This window comes from Protopterus annectens, chromosome 2.part1 (assembly GCF_019279795.1).
Source record: "Protopterus annectens isolate FY-2018-M chromosome 2.part1, PAN1.0, whole genome shotgun sequence".
Classification (NCBI taxonomy): domain Eukaryota; kingdom Metazoa; phylum Chordata; order Ceratodontiformes; family Protopteridae; genus Protopterus; species Protopterus annectens.
The window spans coordinates 416,409,556-416,425,011 of record NC_056729.1 but is presented as its reverse complement, the minus strand read 5'-3'; the positions used below and the strand labels follow the sequence as shown (position 1 = coordinate 416,425,011).

Sequence of the window (15,456 nt, the reverse complement as noted above, 5' to 3'; positions counted from 1 at the left end):
GGATGGGGCCAAGTGATCTGCATCACCATGAAAATCAAAAACCTTCATATGTGCATACTTTCTTCTGTACAATTTAGATGAAGGCTATTGCCAAAGTGGCTTAGTATCCAAATGCCTATCTCAAGCCATTTTTGACACCGTCAACCCTCCTGCTAAGGTTAGTGGCACTGGATGACCTCAATCTGTTCCCCCCAAGGGGTAAATTCATTCTCTCTTGCCAGCTTCAGCAGACACCTCAGCTGCTAATCAAACTCTGGTGACCTGGGTCACACGGTTTTAACACTCTAAGCCAACTGAGTCTGTTTTTTTTTTTCTCTGTTTAAATTTTCATAAGCAGTTAGTGGAACCCAATTAGTAGAAAACAATGTATGTGTCAATGACTTTGTTCACTGTAAAAGTTGTTAAATAGAACCCTATCAAGACAGTAAGTACTCATCATTGTTAGTGGACCTAGCCAATGAGAAGCTGTACTTTTACTGGCTCATTTATTAGGTATTTAGAGTAGGTGGGAGAGATTTCCAGCCAGGGTACAGCCTATGATTAACATAATAGGCTCCAGCTCTGCTACAAGTGACTGGAAGCATATGAGCTGATGTTACAAGACTTGATCTGCACATGTCACTGCATGTTAGGTATTGAGAGGCACTGGCTTGCAGCTATGGACAAATAAAAAAATATTGCCCGATTAAAGATATCTCACCTCAGCTCGACTCTTGCTCTGGCTGGAAATGTGGCTTTAGCTAGCTAAAAGGGAATGAATGGCATAGAAAGGTCAGGATGTGGCTTGATGGTCTGGGTAAGAACAGCCAAAGGCATTTAATTTACAAAGCTATATGCACCATATCAGCTGCCAGCCAGAAATCCCTTTTCAATATCAGTTGAACCTCCTATTCGGTTATCTCCGTAATTCAGTAATTTCTCCAGTTCTTATAATTACATGCAGGCATGCTTGTCATGACGTGTTTTCATATGGTCAGCTATGAGGCAGACTTGCTGGTATGCTCACCAGTTCAGTCTCTGCACATCTTTCAGATTGTGCTTTCTCACTTTATCAAACAGCTTAAGATTTTAAAATTATACACTTGCCCAAAGAATGACAGGTTAACCTAATGCTATATGAAGAGGTCATCCAAGCATAGGGAGAATGCAGGAGAGTAATAAGCATAGAATGCAGAGGGCATTCTCTCAAATTAGCCGATATGATTGCATAGCCAATGACTTTCTGCAGTAGCAAATGCTGAGAAGAATCACAAGCAGTGTAAAGTACACCACTAAAGGAAGACGAAACCAGAGGAAGGTCAAAAGCCAAGAACTCAAAAGGTAAAGTCCTGAAGTTCTGAGGTACCAAAGGAGGTCTGACTACTGAAATCAGAGTAATAATGTTTGTTAAAGATGTGATACTGTGACCAAACAGCCATGGCACACAAAATGTCAGCAGTAGACACCTTCTTGAAACTGGCAAAAGAAGCAGCCACAACCCTGATGAAATTACCTTTGACAGCAGCTTTTCCAGCAAGAAGTTAGCTGCATTGTGGAAAACATAATGCAATTATAATACACCTGGATAAGGTTTTGTAACTACTAAAAGTTTCACATCTTGACCAGTAAACACTAACATGATCAAGTTTTCTGAGCTCATATTCATGATCTTTTGGTAAAAACTGGTGCACATAAAGGATACAAAAAGCACCCCCCCTGGATTTTGGACTGAAAAGAAAATGGGGGGATGAATGCACTACTTTAATAACAGTTCTAAAGCAATCTTGTGGGAGAAGGGAAAAGGTCAGTCCAGAAGGGTGCCTGATTCTTAGAAAAGGCAAGTTTTTTTTTTAACCAAGGGATGCGGCTCAGATATCCTATACAGAGAAAAAGACCACCAAGAAAAGCATCTCCCAAGAGATGAACATTAGGGGTACCAAACCAGCCAGCTGAAATGGAAGATCCAAGTATGCAGAAGGTTTCTTCAAATATGTCTAGCCCCTTTTAAGGGACCACTTAAACAGTGATAAAAGACCACATATTTCTCCTCCATAAGACTACTGCTTACAAATGTGCCTGAAATGTGCACCTCAACAGTGTAATAACAAACATGTATTAAAAAAAGGTTTGAGACAGATAAAGAGAATCTGAAGACTGACAGAATTGAGACAGATAAAGAGAATCTGAAGACTAACAGAATGTCGTGGTAGTAAAACACCTCATGCAGAAACTCCTCCATTTAGGAGACAATATCTGACAACTGACAGGTTTTCTGGCAGAATCAGCCATTTTTGAGGTTGTAAATGGAAAGAACACTGGGAAAAAAAGCAGCTAATATATCAGCCACGCCTAGAGGGGGGAGCATGCTGTTGCCACAGCTGAGGGGAGTGTCACTGCTTTGTACCGGAAGGACAAGTTCCTGTATTGCCAGGAACACCTGAGAGACTGAGACCATATCATTTATTAGCTGTCATACATATGCTGGCAAAGACAAGTATTCAGCTTTCTTTTCTGAATTTTGCCAAAGAAGACAAAATCAGAAAGAAAAGTGAAAATGTGTACAAGAGAATTTTCCATGCCACTGAAGGAAGGCTTCTACTATTAACTCCAATTTGTCCTAATGTATACATCAGAATAATGGAAGGATCATACTTTCCCATGACTGAACATGTCAAGTACCAAGATGCCTCATTCTCAAAACAGACTGATCAAAAATTCACCCTTTCTCTCATCTCAAGGGCAGAAATGGAACTAGTTATTGAGTCCACCAGTGTGTTCACATCCCATGACACGTCAACAGATAAAACAGCAGTCAGTGACCTACTACCTTATCAACACAGCCTCTCTACGTATGGGAATGAACACATACAAACCAGTTTGTACATATACCCCACCACAGCCTGGCTCATCACAGCAGGATTGGGGGTTTGCTTTCAACTTCTTCATATATTAAAAGACAAGAAACACTGGAGTGAATTAACGCTGATAATATGCAACCCCCCTCTTTTCCCTTCAAAATAGAAGAGCTCAGGGAGAACCCCAACCCAACAGCAACTGATGATAAGAATCTGACACCTACAGAAGGTCTAAAAGACTGATGTCTCTGCAGCCAATTGCATCTCACTGTCCACTGCAGCACCATTGTCTGCAGGTGAGCAAAACAGAAAGTGAAGACAGTGGCTGCCAGAAAGCTCAAAAGATGCAGAAGTGTCTTTGCTTATACACATTACTGATCTTACACAGAGACTGCCACAGATGCAGCTTCCCAGCCCTCTTCAAAGGCAAGAATGATGACAATGAAGACTGTTAAAATTGGTCATAAAAATATAAAAACTGCACAGGGACAAGAAGAGGTCTCCAATTTATAGTGGCAGGCAGACCTTGCAACCCTGGGAGAAAACAATGGGCTTCTACAAGAGTGTATTTTGATTGAGTCAAAGAGTCAATCTAGTAACTGAAAACAAGAAGTTCTTATACTGCAAAGCATCTGGTACAATGGACAGCATATTGGCAAACACTTTCAACACACAGCAAAGCCAAACAGCAACAATCTACTGAAAGTGAAAAACATACCCACAGTAAAGAATGAAATATATATAAGATTCTCCACTGATGTCAGTAACACCACGCAAGTACATTGTGGTAGAGAAAGTTTCCAATATAGTCACAGTTTATAAGCCTGACCTTCAAGGTATGCCAAATGAAATCTCTAAGGTCCAAGATGGGGACAGAACATTAAAGGTATGCATTCACCACATTGACAAATCTGAGAGGAAAATTTCTGTAGTGGGCAGCTACTAGTGTTTCCTCTTCAGAAATCTCCAGCCATACACATTTCTGTACTCCATTTTGTAGCCACTAAGTGGAGCACTCCCCACTGGTGCATTTCATAATATTGTAACACCAACAAATATAGGTTCACCAAGTACCTGTGCCATTCAGTAAGATCCCATCCAGTGAGTCAGCACAAAGAGCAGGGCATGAAACAGCAAAAATAACATATATGGAAATCCATGTTCAATTTTAGGACAGAAAAGCAATGTACACAAAGGAAAGCATTACAGATGCGTGTGCTCTAGACAGAAAAGCATCACCAGTGGTGTCCTACATTGCTCTATTTGAGGACATCTCCTACAGTATATACTTTGACAGGAAAGAAGATATCAAAGGACTATAACTAAATTTGCTGAGAACTGCAAACTGAGATTGATTATCAAATCCCATTCTGATATTTAAATTCTCCAGCAATGTCTGGACCAACCAACCAAATGCTTTGTGTGTTCATCGTGCTTACCCTCAATGTCAAGAAATGTAGTACATTTTCCTTTGGTAACTCTAGCATTAATACATATAACAAACCAATTAAGTCTTACACAGACATCCGGAACCTGGTTGCCTGTGCTGATGAACTCACTCTTTTCACTACCAAGTCTCTGTGTGGTTAGAAAAATCCTTTTACCTTGCATGGGCTTAACCTTTGTGACATCTCCTCAAGATACAAAGTCATAATCCCACTTTATTCCTCCATTATTAGGCCCATCACTGAATATAATGCCCCCTTCAGCATGAAATTCACCCAGTATGTAAACATGAGACCTCAATGCTTTCTTACTAAAAAGATCTCAAGCCTCAGTACACCATTACATTATATTTAACCCCATTCCTTATGGCACTGAAACTCTTAAGATTAGAATACAAGTCTTTTTTTCATAGCTGATCATCCATTTGTTAGTCTCTGAAAGTTTAATAATGAAATCACAAAGGGAGGCTTAAAATGGCCTTATATAGACAGGCATTGCATTCAGTATATTTAGGAGGTGTTCACTGTCAGTCTGACATTTTGCGTTATACCTGGAATTTACATGGAACGCTATTTTTAATTTCTGCTCAATGTGCTGGACACCATAGTGGGCTAAAATACGTCTCTACTTATTTGTCATTGTACAGAAATTTTACTTTTTGATTTATCTCACCAGAAAAAAAAATATTTTCCAGCTGTAACATGCAATGGCTACAGTGTCATGCTTTCAACCTGCTAAAGCTGTGGGGTCAAATTCAGAAGTATGCAGCACTGGAAGCTCTGTTAGAATCATATTCTTACGCAAGTGTGTTATATCTGAACCCTCTGTGAATCCCTGAAAACTTCATAACCAAATCTCACAGGGGGCACATATACAGCCTTTCAAAGACAGGCTTTAGTTTGCATGCCTTTACTGCCACACACTGAAACTGCTGTGGTAAACTTCTGCTCAGTAAGTTCAGTGTAGTAATAGCCTAAAATACTTCTTTAATGAGGTGCCACTACAGCTGAACTTTTTGTGAATACAGAAGCTTTTTTTTGTCATTAGTCTTATGACCTCCTAAAAAAAACCTGCATTACAGTAAGATAAGATTGCGGATGTCTATAGCTGGCATTACTAGATAAGTGTATTTTGTAACTCAGGTTCATGAGAAGTCTGTTGTAATAGTCTATATGGTTACAGAGAAACGATCCTTTACTGGTAGGTTTCACCAATAGATTTATATTGTCAATTAAGTAATCTACTTTTGCAACAGAGTATGTTTTGTAATGTTTTCAAGCCAGCAAACTCTGTACGTATCGCGACTGTATCCCAAGTGTATTTTTATGAAAGTAGAATCAAAAGTAATACTCTTCTCAGAACAAAAAAAAGTATTTTACGTCATCTGTATATGTTAAAGCAAAATATGTATACTTTACACGTTCTGACAGGCTTGCACATGTTTGAGACTTTTTTGTCTATTTTTATAAACACTATGCAAAGCAAAATCAAACTGGTATTATCAAGGAATCTTATCCAGAAAATACTCTTACAAGATCCTGAAGCAGTAGAGAGCTTTTATTTGAAGTTAGGATGGAATTCAAGCCAGAAAGGCCTTTTGTAAACTAATGTTGCAAATTTTACAAAACATCTCAGCTGAAAACAATGTGCGGCTTTATCTTCTCTTCAAATATAAACAAAAGCTTTCAATAGCAATACGGATGTGATTTCAGATCTAAAAAGAATGTGTTCCTGTGCAACAGTTTTAATCCCTGTATATTTTGAGACATTAAACAGACATTAAAATTTTACTCTACAGTTTCATCAAATCTTGAGATACAGACGTTCCTTTGAAGTTTATAGAATTATGCAAGTAAATGTCTTGAAAACTTCAAGAATAAATGCTGAACCATTTTGGATATGTACACTTTTAAATATCAAGAACAAAAATAGCCAAAAGCAACCAGTATTCTGGGGACAAACGTGCTGAAAACTGCTTGGTAGTTACAGGGTTAAAGACTATCAAAAAAATCAGTAAGTCTGAAAGTTACCATGAAGATATCAAGGTAGAACATGAATTAAAATTAACATCTTAAGTCAAGAATAATAAAACCCTTCAGGCGAATAAGAAATAATGCTTGCCAATGCCTTCGATTGACTCACAATGGCATTGCCTTTTCCAACCCTAAAAATATCACTAATATACCTGCAGATAAATTTAGTGCCAACGTAAGACAAGAAACAGTCATTGAAGGCTCCACAATCTCCTCAAAGTTACCTTCCTCTTATAAACACCATTATGAAATATGTCTTAACTGCACTTACTGAAGCTAGAAATACCACATTTATGGGCCCAAGCAATACACCTAGCAAGATAATCAAGAGCACCAAACCCCTACTAAGACTGTCAAACACAGACACAAGGTATATTCCTGTACCATGGAAAGTGTCTATTATGCTCCTACATAAAAAGCTCCCCATCTCAGATCCTGAGAACTAGGTACAGACCCATCAGCCTAAAATTCCTAATTTGCAAAAGTCAAAGAATGAGTTGTACTGGATTTCTCAAGTTTCAAATTCCAATATATAAAAAAAATTCACTGCTCTAAACCCACAACTATGGTTTTGTTAAACAGAAAACAATTCTTCTTAATTTAGTAAACGTCTGAGAACGTTACTGAAGCTGTAGATAGTGGTCTTGTATTCATACAGCATATCTGGAGCTGGCCAAAGCCTTTGACACTATTACCCATGTTGGAAGTGCAAATAAGCTTAATGGCATAGATGTGTGTCGCAAGACAGAGAGAAAACTGGCTAACAGATAAAGCCAACAAACTAGCAGATACCACCTCAGAAAGCAGCAAGCAACTTGTAATCACTGGGCTCAGTACTGGGATGCTTTCTGTCCATTATCTACTTCTCAGCTCTCCAAGGCACTAACACACACACACAACTAAATCTGCAGAGGACAGCAAGCTGGGTGCTGTCATTCACTCAGTATCTCATACCATTATACTACAGCAGGAGCTAAACCATACAAAACAATGGTGCATTACAGACAAATGCACAAGGTGTGGTACTGTCACCTTTGATAAATTTCATCAACAGCGTACTGTATATATAGCACTGCACTCCCAAAACCCACCCTGGGAATAACATGCAAATTATAATGTTTAGTGAAAGTATTAGACAGGACCAAGTAGCAGCCTCAGGGATGAAGCTGGCGTCCAAACCCTTGAAAAGGGCACAAGATGAGGTAACCACACTAGTAGAATGTGCCTTTACAGACAAAGAAAGACGTGCCATGAAAATAATAACAAAAGGAAATTACCTTAGAAATCCAGGATGAGATAGTTTGCTTAGAAACAGCCAAACTCAAAAGCCCTGGGATGAAAAGAAACAGTTTCTCAGACTTGTGAATTGCCTTTGTTTTATTAAAATGAGTTGTCTATGCAGATCCAAGGTGTGAAAGTACAGCTGTGTACACTTACCATAAATGTAGATGTTCGAGTGTATTCACTGTTGCAGTCATTACATTTGGGTAATCTGCTGGCAGGTTGCCCTCAGTCGGCCTGAATAACAAAGTCCTGGGTCCTGTGTAGGTTGCTGTCTCCTCTTCCATGACGTCAGGTTTATAAAACATGCAGCCGACGCCATTTTAATCAGTTTTTCTTGCCCCAGATGTCAGGTGCCCCCCAAATGGGGAACAAAATTATATGTATAAACATTTAATACATAAATGCACTTTAGAAACAAAATATTTACCTTCAACTAAAAGCAAATACACCACAAAGGCTTTTGAGTACAGTGAAGGAAAGAAAAGGTACAGAAAAGGGGGCTGGTGGGTGGGTAATCCGGACTGCAACAGTGAATACACTCAAACATCTACATTTATGGTAAGTGTACACAACTGTACTATGGTCTTCTTGTTTCACTGCTGCAGTCATTACATTTGGGTAGAATCCCAAAGCTATGGATGGGAGGATGGATCTAAACAGCATTAGGAGCAGCTATAAGGTCCTGCAGGACTGCAGTGGCAAAGCCTGCCCTGGACTTAGAGAAGAGAGGTAAATGATAATGCATTGTGAATGTATGAACTGAGCTCCAAGAAGCAGCTTCTAGAATGTCTCTGGTAGGTACCCCTCTGAGAAAAGCTGCTGAAGTAGAGGCAGCCCTGGTGGAATGGGATCTGATCCCCTTGGGTACAGGTTTACCATGGTGCAAGTAGCAGAAACAAATGCAATGGCTTATCCATTTAGAAATATTCTGCTTTGACATCGCCTTCCCCTCTGATCCTGCAGCAAATGCTACCAGTAGTTGTTCAGACTTTGTTAGAGATTTTGTCCTGTTTAAGTAGAATCTTAGTTGTCTGTGTACATCTAATGAATGCAAAATCCACTCCCCCTTGTCCTGCGGATTTGGGAAAAAAGTTGGCAGGTGAATGGTCTGGTTAAGAGCCACACTGCATACCACCTTTGGCATAAAAGAAGGATTGGTCCTGAGGGCCACCCTGTCCGGGTAAAAAAGAATGAAAGGCTCCACTGCCATGAGAGCCTGTAGTTCTGAAACCCTCCTAGCTGAAGTGATTGCCAAAAGAAAAGCTGTCTTCCAAGAAAGAAATGTTACATCAGCAGTAGCTGCTGGTTCAAAAGGAGGCAGGGTGAGTTTTTCCAGCACAAAATTGAGGTCCCATGCAGGAGTTGGCGCTCTCCTGGGAGGCCTTAAATTTCTGGCCCCTCTGAGATACTGTTTTAGTAGTGGATGAGAAAAGAGGGGAGGCTCTGTGTTGTAATGAGCCGAGATGGTAGAGGCATGGATTTTTATTGAAGAAAAAGATAGGCCCTTGTCAAGCATCTCAGTTAAGTATTGTAAAATCTGAGGATTATTGGGCTTTGCTGTGTCTATTCCTTTTGCTTGGTTCTAAGAACAAAATCTCTTCCATTTGTCAGCATAAGATTTTCTAGTACTAGGCCTTCTGGCTTCCAAAATGACATCCATCACAGGTTTACTGAGAGATGTGGTTTGAATAATTAGTTGATTAGCCATGCTGCAAGAGTCAGAGTTTGGAGCTGAGTGTGCAGAATTTGATAGTTCTGCTTTGACAATAGATGAGGTGTTTGAGGCAATTACCATTGAGGAAGGTGTGACATATTCCTTAGAAGCGGGTACCAGTGTTGGTGAGGCCAGTCCGGAGCAATTAGAATCATTTTTGGTTTTTCCTGTCTGACTTCTAGTAAGACCTTGGAGAGTAGAGGCAGAGGGGGAAAGGCATAGACTGATTGGTTTTTCCAACTGAAGGACAGAGCATCCACTTTCCATGCTTTTTTTGTGATGAGTTCTTGTGCAGAATTTTCCAACTGATAGTTTTGGGGAGAGGCAAATAGATCTATGTCTGGGCTTCCCCATTTTTGTGTTAACATGCTGAAGATTTGTGGATCTAATTTCCATTCGTGTGGGTCCATAAGATTTCTGCTTAGGTCATCTGCCAGAGTATTTTGCTTTCCTGGCAGGAACTGAGCTTGAAGATGTATTTGGTAAGTCAAGACTGTGTTCCACAAGGCCATGGCTAGTCTGCAAAGGGGGTATGAATGGGTACCCCCCTGCTTGTTTATGTACCACATTACTGTGGTGTTGTCCGTCTTTATCAGTAGTTGTCCTGAATGAAGTAAGTCCTTGAAGGCTGTCAGAGCATTCTGAACAGCTAGCAGTTTTTTCTGGTTGATATGTAGATGCATTTGGTTTGGGCTCCATTTGCCCTGAATGCATCTCCCTGCCAGGTGGGCCCCCCAAGCATAGTCCGACGCGTCTGTAGTTAGGGTTTTGGTGGCGGGGGTTGAGTGAATGAAAGCCCCTTGTTTTGGTGACATGTCTCTGCCCACCAAAGAAACTCCTGTTGTAGGCAGGGAATGACAGGAATCGTTGTTTCCAGGCTGTGACAATGTTGACTCCATAAGCTTTTTACGTACCATTGAAGTTTCCTCATATGCATTCTCGCATACGGAATCCATAGAATGCAGGATGCCATGAACCCCAAAGCCTGCAGAATTTGTCTTGCAGATAACTGGGTTTTTGTTGCCATTTGTTTGAAGTATACTGTCAATTGATTTGTTTGTCTGGCGTGAGGTAAGCCATCTGGACAGTTGTATTCAAGCTTGCACCCAGGAATGTAATTATTTGAGAGGGTACCACTTGTGATTTCTTTTCGTTTATGGTGTACCCTAGGCATGCTAGAAGCCTTTTTACAAATGCCAGATGGAGTGCCCTTGTCCTCTGCCTGAATGAGACAATCGTCCAGATAAGGATAAATTTGAATGTTTCTTTGTCTGCAAAATGCAATTACTGGTGCCAGGCACTTTGTAAAGACCCTGGGAGCAGTAGATAAGCCAAAGGGCAGTGCAGAGAATTGGTAATGCAAAAATCCTGCTTTGAAGCGGAGGTATCTTCTGCAAGATTCCCTTATTGGGATATGCAGGTATGCCTCTTTCAAGTCTAGAGTTACCAACCAGGCATTCTTGCCTAGCATAGGCAGGAGCTGTTGTAAAGTCAGCATTTTGAATTTTGGAATGTCCAGGAACGTGTTCAGAGTTGATAAGTCCAGTATTGGACACCATGATTTGTCTTTTCTGGGTACCAGGAAAAGTTGAATAAAATCCTTGTCCTTTTTCCTTTTCTGGTACCGGTTGAATAGCCCCCATATCCATGAGGGACTTGACTTGTTTCTGGGCCTCTACCCACTGGTTTTATGGCAGATCAGGCCATACGTTTGGAAATGGCAAAGTATGGAAATTAAATCTGTATCCCTGAGATACTATGTTTAATACCCACTTGTCCTGGGTAATTAACAGCCAATTTTGAGCATGAAGTCCTAGTTTGCCCCGCAAGGGGGCTGCCAAAAGATAAGTGCTTGGAGATGGTAGAAGAAAGTAATTGAGACTGCTTACTGTAGGGTTGTACTTTGTTACCTCCGGATTTGGAGGTGGAGGCACCCCAATTGCTTTGACCTGTAAGATCCCTGTGATTAATATCTGGAGCCTTTTGAGTGCCTGGGTTTGCCCTGAGTGGCTCTGTTGGACACAGGAAAGGACCAATTCTTAGGAGGCCAGTGCCTACTGAACCTGGGTGGCTGCATTTGCAAGAAATCTTTTACAGTTTGCACAGATTTAGCTTTGTCTCCCATTTTCTTTAAAACCTCTTCTGCCTTATTACCAAAAATACTGTCATGCTGTAAAGGGACATCCAACAATTTAGCTTTAACATGATCAGGCAGATTTTGCTCCTTGAGCCAGGCATGCCTTCTTATCACAGATCCAGTTACAGCGGCCCTGCAAGAGGCCCCCAAGGAATCAAAACCACATTCAAAGTATGCTTTCCAACCTGTTCTGCTGAATGCAATAAATCCTGTAACTATTTTTCACACAATCAGAAATCAACATCATTTTCTGTTTCAGTAAGCCCATAACATGCTGTTGATATTTAAGCACATGAATCTGGCAGTTTAAAGCCCTGATTGCCAAGGTTGCAGAAGTATAAACCTTCTTACCCCATCTATCCAGCACCCTGGAATCTCTATCAGAAGGGGTAGGATTTTTGGCTGTAGAAGCCTTAACACCCTTGGGACCCTGAGAAATAGTCTCAGGATCAGCAACAGGATTTTTGAAAAAGAAATTTGTGAGAGTCAGGAACCCTGTAATATCCTTCTGGCTTTCTAGGAGCCGGAGGCAGGGAATTAGGAGCCATGCTTGATTCCGAGAGCACATCATCAACAATGTCTAATACAGGAGGTATTGCCAAAGGCCTATGCTGAGGAAGAAGAAGGAAATCCCTAAGCCTCTTTTTTGATTCAGAGAAGTCCTGACTCTCCCAGTGAAAATGTTCCCTTAAAGTATGCAAAGTCTCTCCAAAAGAGTAATCCCCAGGAGGAGATGCAGAAGGGAGGGATTCCTCTGCATCAGAATCCTCATAAGGTGGAATAGAAAATTCCTGATCAGAAGAGGAATCAGAAGAAATGGAAACCTGATCTGTAGATTCATAATCAGTGCCTTGCCTAGGCCTCTTAGCGGGGGGGGGGTTGGGAACCCCTGATCAAGGTAATTAAATTCTCAACCATCTTGATCATTTGTTTTTTAGGCATAGGAGCCTGAGCACGCGGCTCATGCGTCGGTTTTTTAGACACAGAAGTAGTTTTTATCCTTGGTTTTTTGGATGGCGTCAGTTTAATATAAAAATGTTGAGGCCTGAAAACACTCTCAGAAGCTGGTGCCTGCTCAGAGGCTCCAGACCCATCCAAGGGAGAGACATCCGCGGGTTCAATACTTTGCAAATCTCGCGGCATACCTGACTCTGAAGGGGTCTTGGTAGAGGCCTGTGACTCAAAAGTCGCGGGTATCAGGGGCTGTGAAAGTACCTCACTCCGTACCGGCAAACAGGCGACTGGCTTAGGAGAAGCTTCGTTGTCGGTTTTGGACCTCAACGGTCTGTCTCTTTTCCTTGCATTTTTTTGAACTCCGGTAGTTGGACTGCTAACTGACGACATTTCAGGGTAGACCCCAAACAGTTCAAACCACTGCCAAAATGAAGCCAGAGAAGCAGATGCGTGATGTCCAATTCTTTATTCAAAACTAAGCGCTTTCACCAACAGACTGTGGCATCATCAGAGTCAATAATACCAATGCTCAAACACCAGTTATTTATATTTAATCCAATTAATAAAACAATAATTCAATCATCAATTAATCATTCAAATAATCAAACTATAACTGTCACTAAATGAGTCCGACAATAAAACTGAAAAATATGTGTAAAAAATGTGTATATATATATATATATATATATATATATATATATATATATATATATATATAAACTTCCATTACAATATCAAATAAAAACATACAATAACAAATAACTAACTAAAATGAACAGTTAAATTAAATTAAGTTAAATTACATAAGATCTCTGCCTCAATATTGGTTTTAAAGATATACAATCATTCAAACCAGGTTCTCTCACTGCGTTAAGCCTAAGCTGCCATTCAGCCTCCCGAAAGGCAACCTTGTTACCTATATCACCACCCTGGTCCATGACCACCCGATCAATAATAAAAAACACAAACTTCTTGAAACAAGAACATTTGACAGAATGAAGAAACAGAGCATTGTGAGAATCCTTATTCTTAATACATCTAACATGTTCTAAAACCCTGTCCCTTAACCTACGGGTGGTCATTCCGACATAAAAGGCATCGCAGGAGATACAAGAGGCCACATAAATAATGTTTTTACTATTACAATTACAGGTGCCTGGGCAAGCCAAGGTGCGCCCATAACCTACAACACAAATATAAGGCCCAACGGCCACAAACCTACATGCACTACATGTTCCACATTTGCCCATCCATGACCTTGATGGTTTAACAACCCTTTCCAAAATACTCTTCAGATTCAATCCCTTACTAAAGGTTATCTTAGGTTCAGTCCCTATAATGGCCTTCAAATCAGAACTCAAACTTTCAATCCATGCGTGCTTAACCACCGCACACATTTCTGAAGCCTTTTCACTAAACTTCGAAACAAACACAGGACCCGGGTCAATATTCTTCACATTGTTGAAATGTTCACCATCAACAACCCTACTCGACCCCTCATCAAACACTTGATTTCCCAAAATCGGTGAATAAATCGTTCTCCTCTTTTTGTAAACATCTTTCTTGATTTTTAACAACAGACTTAATGGGTAACCACGATCAAGCAACATTCCAATCAATTTATACATCTCACTTCTAAACACAGCCTCTTCACTAACTAACCTGGAGGTCCGAACCATCTGTCCCTTTGCCACCCCTTTCCCGTGATGAAAGGGGTGGCAACTATCAAAGTGGAGCAACGAGTTGGAGTAATTCTCCTTTCTAAAAATTGTACTCAACAACCCACTCCCATTCTTAGTAATGGTAATGTCAAGGAAGTTGATACTCTCCTTATTCCACGTGTAAGTAAACTTTAAAAACTTTGTTGTTTCATTCAAATACCTCACAAATTGAACAGCTTCACTCTCGTCACCCCCCCCCACAAAATGAGTAAATCATCCAAATATCTACTGTAAAGGATGATTTTAGAATTGAACATTGAAGGAAATACATGCAGCCTCTCCCAGGCCAGAAGTACGAGGTTGGCAAACACCGGGGCACACTTGGCACCCATTGCCACCCCAGAACATTGCTTGAATAATTCCCCTTCAAATTTCATAAAATTATTCTGTAGAACAATCTCCATCAAGTCAAACAAAAGGTTCAATCTGCTTTTGTCAATAATATCACACGTGCTAAGACTCTCAAAAAACATATCAAGACCTTCCCTGTATGGAATGACTGAAAAAAGGTTGATCACATCAATAGTGAGAAAACTGTAAGAATTACTGTTAACATCCACACCCCGCAATCTTTTTAAGCAGTGCCAAGAGTCTTTCAAAATATGTTGAATGCCCTGTAAGGCTGATTTTGATACCACGTCCACAAATGCGGCTAGTGGTTCAGTCTTGGAACCCTTGGCAGCTACAATCGACCTAAAAAAAATTTGATTATTTGAATGATTAATTGATGATTGAATTATTGTTTTATTAACTGGATTAAGTATAAATAACTGGTGTTTGAGCATTGGTATTATTGACTCTGATGATGCCACAGTCTGTTGGTGAAAGCGCTTAGTTTTGAATAAAGAATTGGACATCACGCATCTGCTTCTCTGGCTTCGTTTTGGCAGTGGTTTGAACCGTTTGGGGTCTATGTTTTGAATTGTCTATAATCCTTTCTTGGGTTTTCGTTTATTCCAGTTTCTTTGTTTCGACCCTGCCTGCGTGTGCCTGGGTTGGTGGAGTGTGTTGTTCTATACACCACCTGTAATGGATGACACTCTGAATGAACTTGCATTGGCAGTGAGCAAGTTATTATGTGTTCATGGCAAGGGAAATGGTTGTAATGGGGCGAATGCCTCTGATATTTTGACGGAGTCGCAAGGAGAATTATTCACCTTGCATTCACCAATTTCCACTTCGATACCACCGGGGCAAAGGACAGGATCAGCTGTTTCCGATGGTTGTGCGTTACTCAATGGTTCAAGCAGAGGTCAACAGGAAGGTGTACTGGAGGGTTCCAGTGGCCCGCCCACCTCATCCCAAGGAATGCGAAAAGACCATAACCAGGAGC

The 15,456-nt window shown here is 40.6% G+C and overlaps 1 protein-coding gene across 2 annotated transcripts in view; it reads right to left on the bottom strand.

Moving 5' to 3' along the window:
- OTUD4 (OTU deubiquitinase 4) overlaps positions 1 to 15,456 on the bottom strand; it is a 2,240,995-nt gene that overhangs the window by 152,267 nt on the left and 2,073,272 nt on the right. The window lies entirely within an intron of this gene.